The sequence below is a fragment of the Schistocerca americana genome, unplaced genomic scaffold, assembly GCF_021461395.2.
Source record: "Schistocerca americana isolate TAMUIC-IGC-003095 unplaced genomic scaffold, iqSchAmer2.1 HiC_scaffold_196, whole genome shotgun sequence".
NCBI lineage: Eukaryota > Metazoa > Arthropoda > Insecta > Orthoptera > Acrididae > Schistocerca > Schistocerca americana.
Window position 1 is genome coordinate 6,956 of NW_025725902.1, and position 545 is coordinate 7,500.

Here is a 545-nt window from a genome sequence, read left to right on the forward strand (position 1 = left end):
TCCTGTAAGGGAAGAGAAGATTCATTCTCCTGTTGAGAAGGAGGGGACTCACTGGATGCACCGGAGATAACAACACTGTCCTGTAGGTGAAGTGAAAGTTCAGTCTCCCGTGACACCAAGGATACACATGTCTCCGTACTATCTATGATTTTTGAATCTTTTGCTTCTGTGGCTACATTTACATTTTCTCGTTGCTTAAAACCTCTAGTATTCCCTATTATATTTGTGCCTGAGGAACTTTGTTGTTGCATGGTATCAAAAGTTTGTCTCTTATTACGTAGCATGTTCCTCCACTCCATCGCCCTGCGCCAGTTCCGTAGCCTCGTTGAAGGAGGCTTACGTTTCTTACTCCTCAAATTATTATCAGCTATTTGTTGATACTTATTTGTTAAATTTAATTCACTAAGAGGTATGAACACCTTACTGTATGGTGACAATTTACTGGCCATAATCTATACTCTGAATTGCTCTCTGTAAGTAAAGCTGATAAGTCGGACATTGTGGACCTGGTGAATTACATAATTTCCCTCTTGAGGAGCAGGGGA